This window comes from Anopheles funestus, chromosome 3RL, assembly GCF_943734845.2.
Source record: "Anopheles funestus chromosome 3RL, idAnoFuneDA-416_04, whole genome shotgun sequence".
Lineage (NCBI taxonomy): Eukaryota > Metazoa > Arthropoda > Insecta > Diptera > Culicidae > Anopheles > Anopheles funestus.
This window is the reverse complement of record NC_064599.1, coordinates 79,898,054-79,905,775: the sequence shown is the minus strand read 5'-3', so window position 1 is coordinate 79,905,775 and position 7,722 is coordinate 79,898,054.

Here is a 7,722-nt window from a genome sequence, read left to right as displayed (position 1 = left end):
ATGGTTTATTTCATCAATTTCCACCCGACCCATCGCACAATTTACATGGCGTCAAGGGGTACAACTTTTTTCAGCTACCGAAGCGGTACACAGGAAGGTGGCACAACTGAGACGAAAAGTCAACAGCTAAAACAAAAGTTTATGGACAATTTTCTTCCAGTTTTATTGGTCCACCGGGCCGGCGTATGGTTTCAGCATACGCTCACATGATTTATGCACCGAACGGTTCTGCTTCCTTGCCACCTTGCTTCAACCCCCAAAAATACCGACCCGGCCCGTGCGTTGTACGCAGCAAGTCAAGTGGATGTGTCGTGGTCAGTTGTTGTGGTATAATGATTTGCTTGAACAATTGAATTCAATTCAACTCCGGACGGTGGTGGGGTATTGCGCCGTCATAAACAGCAGCTAAAATGGTGAAGCCGGTCAGCAAACTACCTTTGCTGGTAAAATAAAATGGCCTCTCAACTTAGCAGCCCCAAATGTGTCGATCGTAAAAATTAATGTCCAATTCCAAATGTCGTTCCTTTTACTCGATCGTAATGCTCTTTACTCTTCACAGACACGCAGCAAACACACCGACACCCCCCCGAATGTTCGGTTTTCTTTTTGGGTTTGTTTGAACGATGATTCCCGACTGGCGGGAGGCTTTCCAAACATTCCTGACAAGTTTAATAAAGTTTTCTGCTGCTAAGGTTCAATCTTAGTTTTTGGGTGACATTTATCGAGAATCGATATCGGGAAGGTCGAGTGATAAAGTAACTAAGCGAAAGGGGAAAATAATTAATCACAACGCTTTAGGTATGCAACTAACTGCTTTTGAGGCCACATAAAACAAAGGACATATTTTATACTTTTTGTGGAAGATCACTAAGTGTTATTTATATTAATTCAAATCGGGCAGTGTGCTTTTAAATAAGTTTTCTTATTAATCCCTTTATTTTAGTTTATAAATTTATTCATTTATTTATTAATTTTTTAAGTTAATAAATATCATAAATAGGTAAATATTTATTAAATCTCAAGACAATTCTATATTGTCGGTTGTTGTAAATGATTTGCTTTTTGAGGAAATTTTTGGAAATTTGAGGACCGAAAACCTAACACCTTGAAAACCTAAAACAATTGATGAAATTTTTCTTCAGCTCATAAATTTCGTTCTGAACGTAATGTTTTATACAATTACATCACAAACGGTACGACAATTACACACTCTTTCTACTACTGTAAGAACAATATTCTTTTGTTAGCATTTTACTGCTATTTACAATTGTAATTCTAACATTCCGGAAATTCTCCGCCAGCGCTACTTTGCGCGGGGTTAACATTTACCAATTGCACAAAGTTAATTTACACAGCCACCATTACCAACCTCTAGCGAAACGATATGCGAATCAATCAAACTGAGACACACACACCATGGGGACTGGGGGGGGACACGTTTACCTAGCTGTTCCAACAAAGCTACGGCGAGTGAGCAAATTTCCAGGGCTCGTAGCGAATTAATGAACGCGATCGTGCACTCGCCAGCGAGATGTGCACACACTCCTTCCAGATGTTCTGTTTGTCTATCTGTTTGCCTATTACCGAAGGTTCGTTCTAGAGCACCTTACACACACACACAAAAATTGCGCCCGGCAACACACGTGGAGACGGATGCAGATAGTGTACTGAACCTTCCGCACAGTGTGGTGAGAGGGAAATATTTTGCAATATTCAAACATCGTTAAATACCGCACAAGGTAAAATGTTCCACAATCAGAGTGGGAGCGCAAAAAACCCCCCCGCGTTCCCTAAGGAGCTCGCGAGTGTTGTGAAAAAGGATGGAACATTTTCCGTGGTAAAAGTTTATCGCAAAACTCGGAATGCACTCCGGAAAAAGGTGGTGCACGATAAGAATGGGGGGGCGAAAAAAAGATAAAAATGGTGTTTCAGGCAAAAGTGAAAAACAGATGCTTGTGGTAATCAGGGAAGGAAAAAAAAAACCAGAAAGTTACATGCATCCTATGCCATGCTAGGCCTCGGTTAGCATTCCGACAACGCGTAAAACAGAAGCAATAAATTCCCGATCGTTAACTTTCCGTATCCTTTTTTTCTCGTTGCCTGATCGAACGCGAGGTAAAAGGAATATGTGGATTGGCAATGGAGAACGTTTTCATGCAACAGCACAGTGAAGGATGTATGTGGGGAAAAATGGTGTGTGAAGGGAGTGTGATGGAAAATTCCCTTTCAAAAAGAAAATATTCCAACAATTATTCTGTTTTATAAAAAAACCTAAATTTCGATTGTTTTCATATAAGATTAATTCATAAAAAGGAGAAAAGTCATTGCTTATAGGAGGTTATTTCTTCATATTTTATTTTAAGTATTTTTTAACGTAACTGCTACAATACTTGATGAAGGAAAAATGGAAAATAGTACGAAAACTATCTGCACATTCCATCTCCAAAAATTGTTCTGGAGAAAATCTTTCAGCTGCCAACTCAACCCTATAGATCTTCTCACCACAACGCTGGTGGCATTTGTGGCCAGGAAGCCAACCCATCGATGATGAAGTTGATGCATTTCCTTTTACACAAAGCAAAAGGAGAAGAAAAAAATGAACATCTACAACTCCCGCCCCCAAAAACCCGTCTATTTCTACTGCAGAACGTTTATCGTTTGCCGAGGCAATCGATTTCGGCTGCAGGTAAGTAATCACCATCGAAGAAGAAATGCTACACACAAAAAAAGGAGGAATGTTCACCATTGGATGTGCAACATCTGCAAAACCGGAAAGCAAAGGCAATGTGCATGGCGAGTTTTGAAGATGAATTCTAGATTGGGTGGTAAATTTGCACAATATTACAACATGTTTTGCACTCCCGCTTTACGTCATTATCCCGGGCGAGGATCGTTAGAGCTAGAGCTTAGCACTGCCAACCGACACGCGCAACTCGCCACCACTTGCCGTCTACGTTCTGCTGCTCGCTTGTCAGCATTGGAGCAGCCGGTTTTCCATGCCCGACGCCCCGACAGCTTGACTGAACGGTCCCAACGGGTGAAAGGATGATTCGTTTCCCGTACGTAAGGATTACACCGGTCGGATGGGGAAAGTGAAACGAGGCCGGTTGTATGTTGGGGCTGGTAGTGCTGCAGCAGCTTCTTCGGTGAAAATACCCGTGCATAACGAGCAGTGTAACCCAATACACGGATGGAGTGATGCCCACTTGAGAAGGTACGTGGGCTGATGTGCTGCAGAGTCTGTTAGCAGCAAGTTGTTGTAGGGCTGTCTGGCTTACAGCATGGAACCATTGCCAATTGTTGGCATCTCGCCTTATCCCCGCGCGGTGATGTGAGATCCGTCACCGGTGGGTTGAAGGATCGCCCAGGACTAATTTGCGATGCATTGTTTGGGATGCTTCATGTTGAGGAGTAGTAGCAGCAGTACGTACGTTTCTCATTCTCAGTCGAAGAATGATAGGTTGCTTGAAATATTATATATTAAAACTTATCATAAATGGACTTTTATTTCCATTTTATTAGTTTCATTCACTGTATTGAAGCTTTTAAAAATTGAATTATTTTGACGCTGTTGAGTGGCGCCATCTATTGGAGAGTAGCTTCACTAGCGAGCAAACGGACAATTTCAATGCTACAGGATTTAAAAAGAATTATTTGAAAGAACATTTTGTGTGTTTTGTTATGTTTTGTAGTTATACTTCAATCGTTTTATTGTTTTATTTTGATGGTGTTTTAATAGAATTATTTATTTTCATCTTTTTCTAATGTTACTTATAAACTATGTATATGAATTTCTTTCAGGTTTTCCTTTATTTTTTTATTACCTTTTCATTTTTGTTCTTTTTGTCCTTTTTGTATTTTCTTGTTATTTATATCTTATTGTTTCTAGTTTTTATGTTAAAAGGACCGTTGATTTAATTTTTATTTTGTCATTTATTATTTAAAAAAACCATAAAATAAACTTATTTCAGACACAATCAGTTTAGGTGGATATGAGATTTTCCGCAACAAGCAAAAAAAACCTTTCCAAATGGTGCAGTGAAAGTATCGTGGGTGAAAGTTGTTACTGCACAACACCTTCCCGAAGCCCGGTCGATGGCCACCTCATACAACGCGTTTTCCAAAGATCTAAAGGTAAAGCGGGAGAACCAAAAGCGCATAAGAAGCGCGATGCTTTGCACTAGATTTTGTTGTTTTTTTTTTTTCGTTTTGCTTTTCCTCCACAAAAGCGACCGGAAACGGAGCTTCTCGGAAAGGAAACGACCGGACGAAAGCACACCGAACAGATTTTCCTTTTCAAGCAGAAAAGTGTTCTCCGTTTGCTTCTTCTCGCTTTCGCCTTTCGGTTTTGCCATCGTTTGACCAGACAATCGTTTAAGGTGGAAAGGCGTTTTCTTTTTTTTTTTACTTCCGTTCCTGTACTTTGTACTTGCAATGATGTCGGTGGCGATGACGGCCGGTGCAAATCCTTACCTGTGTTTCCCGTTCGTACAACGGTCGAGGATATACTTCTGTTGCAAAGCAAAGTGTTGAGGATTTTCTTCTTAACAAAACTCACACAGGTACAACAACAGCAAGGGAGAAGAGGTAAAGGAAAGTGAAAGAGTAGCGCGAGAAAGTATCTTTCACTTCTTCAAGGACCGAAAAGAATGGTTCTTATGCTGTTGCCTTTTGGTCGATGAAACGCGGGGGGGTTAGTAAGCTTTGTAAGGATACGTACCTTAGTAACACCAAAGAACGAAAACGAGTTAGTAGAAGCAAGAAAGAAACAACAGGACAAAAACTACTACAAAAAAAGGGAAAAAGAAAGCAAACTCGGCACAGGAAATGGAATGCCGTACCGGATGGTCTTAAGTAGACTTGCTGCCTTTCTGCCGAGGTATGGAGGTATGGTCCCTCGGTACATGCGGTGCCATGTACGTGTGCACCAGACTTCCTTTCTCAAATATTCATAGGTGAACTTTTAATCTTCCTGCTCTACTGTCTGCCCCGATGGTTCTGCTAATGTCCAACCCGCGTTTACCACACGCGAACGCTTGGTACGGAAAAGTTACTCCCATCTGTCTTCCTTTGACGCACAAGACTTTTCCGGACCTTACGTACAGGACAAAAGGTACGACAACAATATCTAATGGTTCGTCATTTGATTTCGGTTCGGAGGAGTTTTGCTTTTGGGCACCGAAAGATACAGGTGCTTCAAAACTTCGAAAGTTTTCGTTTTGCTTCGCTTTTCGCCGTACTCACCGTAATCGGGCAGGAAATGTTGTGCATTTTAAATCGCTCTTGTCGACGAATACTTGTTGAACGATGATGTTGATGATCCTGAAACCTGGTACTGCAATCCGTTTCTGTGTTTTTGATATGTGGACGTATACGAACGAGATTATAAATAGCATGTTTTACATGACGAAAAGGAGGGATGATTTGAGTATGCGTCAGCATACTTAACTGTTTTTTTTTGCGGAAGTACTGCCCCTTTGTTGAGTCTCAAATTGGTTCCATAGTCTTGCGTTAAGTACTCTTCACCTGCCATGATGGTTATGTGAAGCGAGTGTATTTTTAGTTTCAACAACTTTGAGACACACAACCTGTTTCCGAAGTCAGTTGAGAAAAACTTTTTATACTTCAATATTTGATGCTTCCGAAAGTCGTTTCTAGTGATTGCATACTTTTAGGCGCCATTTGCCTTTGTCAAGACGTGGGGAATTAAATACTTAAAATTGGAAGACTTAAGGATGAAAAAAAAAAAAATGTTTTCTCCAGTAGATTATGTATTGTAAATTTTTTAATTTTATATCAATTTATCAGATTAATTTTAATATTTTTTTTTTGAAGTTAGTTTTGTTGTAAAATATTTTTTAAGCATTTCCTTCATACATTGTAGCACTTTAATGTTTAATGTCCGTTTATAAGCACCATTAAAATCTCTTTCCCAATTTCAATCAACAACTGGGCATTAACATTGTTGCATCGAACGTATTCAATCGTTCGCTAAAATCGAATCACTGTGCTCGGTGAGGCGTAGCTACACCTCAGCAACCTAATTACAGAACTCATTACAGAGCATAATTTAACCACAATGTCCCACGACCCATCGTCAGTTAGTTTCCTGCATTTGCCCGCATAGACCACAGTGCAACAAATTAATTTTCCTGCCCAATAGCAATCCATTCCACGGCAGGACACTTTTCCTTCCAGGTGTCTTTACGTACACCGACGCTTCGTAATCGATCAAACTGACCGTAAGCTATCCCTAGGGAGCAATTACACTACTCGTAACCCATACGGAGACGAACAAGATTCTACACGTGGCTGGGTGTGTCAATACACCGGCGAAAGAGAAGGAAGCGAAACATGGCCCCGGTTGGGCTGGGCATTTACATTCACTACTCGGCTCGGCTTGTCCCGGACACTTTCGCTTCCAAAGTGCAAATGAAGTGTCAATATGTTTTATCAGTTGGGCCGGTTGGGTTGAAAATAGTTTCGAGTGGTGGACCCTACTTAGACACACGCTCATCAAACGATACGGCTGGTCGAACTTAAAACAATGCCCGTAGGCCCGCTCCAGACATGAGTGTTGCGCAACCGGGACAAAAAAAGGGGTTGAGTTAAGTGTGATGTACATGCCGAAGACTTACACCCGGAGACAATGGCAGATGCACCGATACCATGGTTTGAACGGTCGGGGCGTACGACCCATCTGGGCAGGTCATCCGGTAGGTGACAACTAAATTACTTCGTAGCTGATTCTGATTGAGTGGACGTCGTACGATTGGCCAGTACCAGAGCCTAGTCGTGCGATAAATTCTATGTACAACACCGAAGAATCCTATGAATGTGTGTGCCCACTTGAGCAAACATAATTTCGTCTCAAATTGTACCGCCGTTTTCGTGATTGCTTTGAATTCAGTACAAATATTTACATCGATTACAATGATGGTTATTATAGCACCTTTAGGAGAGCAACTGTCTGCCTTCAAGACAGAAAATGTTGTATTGATAGTAGAAATTTTTGTCCTTAGTATCGGGAATGGGTTTAGATTTTGCTTTGATTTTTTGCTTGTGTATTATAAATGATTTTATTAAATTATTAGTTTATTTTTGTTTATTTAAGCACATAACAATGAACTAAACTGTTATTGAAAATAACTGTTATACAATAATACAATGATTAGACTTTCAATTATAAACGTTTCTAATTCTAAAACTATTAACGATGTAATTCCTACTGTTGTGCTTTTTTTATAGGATTAATTTAACAATTTGTATTTTTAATGATGAATTTTCAAACAAAAATATTTTAATTAAAAACTCATGTAACACCAAAATAGGTGTAACCATGTTTAAGTCTATGACACGCACTGTAAAGCGCAAATCCAATTCAAATTGCACCATGGGCAAAACATAACAAAATTTGGACAAAATTATAAAATTAGCTTTAGAATATAAAGGGGAACAAAACTTATAAAACTTGATTAATTAAAATAGTCTCAAAGCATAATATAGTGCAACACATTCGAGAAAAAATATGTTAATAAAATTGACTTGTACTTTTGAATTTAGTCTTAGACCTCTAAACATCATGATACCTAAAGCAAAAAATTTATTCAGCCAAGTCAAACCTTAAACATGATGAAATATATAACAACAGACTTATTTGAACTTCGTTTAAAGAATATTTTTGAAAAGGTATTATTAAAAGAAGAAGGACGTTAAATTAAA